The sequence below is a fragment of the Mus pahari genome, chromosome 6 (assembly GCF_900095145.1).
Source record: "Mus pahari chromosome 6, PAHARI_EIJ_v1.1, whole genome shotgun sequence".
Taxonomy (NCBI): Eukaryota; Metazoa; Chordata; class Mammalia; order Rodentia; family Muridae; genus Mus; species Mus pahari.
Genome location: NC_034595.1, coordinates 5,140,708 through 5,141,466, shown reverse-complemented (window position 1 = coordinate 5,141,466; position 759 = coordinate 5,140,708). Strand labels below are relative to the sequence as shown.

General features: G+C 41.6%; 1 pseudogene; it reads right to left on the bottom strand.

Annotated features, from left to right (window-relative positions):
- Positions 1–254: 254 nt before the first annotated feature.
- Positions 255–759, bottom strand: part of LOC110323508 — a 638-nt pseudogene continuing 133 nt past the window's right edge.

Below are 759 nucleotides of genomic sequence, written 5' to 3'. Positions count from 1 at the left end.
ATGATTTCTGTGTGTCGTTACAGAGAGGAAAAGGTAACTATTTCTCAGACTTTTGCAATATAACATCCACTGTGTGCATCACAAAACTCAGCAGAGGATATGTTCTCTCTGTCTCCATGGTACTTGTCCTTATTAGCACATGGCTACTTTTTCTTCAAAAGTACAATATGCTCTCATCTCCCAACAGGGTTCAACCACAAACAAATAGAAGATCTTTAATAATAAACATCATAGAAACAAGTCACTGATTAATCTTTTTTTTTTTTTTTTCAATATATAAATCTTTTATTCTCCCAAAAGAGCCCAAATTGTACTTGCAATCAGGATCTCGTTTCTGGAGTCAGGAAACTGAGGCCTCCTCACTCATCAGGCTGCTGCACGGTTCCCTTCTCAGACACATAGATGCCGTNCAAAAACTTCCTGATATCCTTNTTTTTAACTGTTGTGGCCTGCTGAATCAGGGCGGCTGAATTTGAAACAAGTTCAATATCATTTCCTTCAAGGATTAATTCGTCCTTCTGGGCTTGAGAGACAGAACAAGCAACACCCGTCCTCATCCGAACCCTGCGGATGTATTTTTCACCCAAGAAATTCCGGATTTCAACCAAAGACCCATTCTCCTGGATAACGACGTTGATGGGGAAGTGAGCATACACAGAGCGCATCTTGTAACGGAAGCCCAGTGTAACACCCTTGATCATGTTCTGAACATGACTGCAGATGGTTCTGACGGTGGCCAGTTCCTTTCTGTTACCCCAC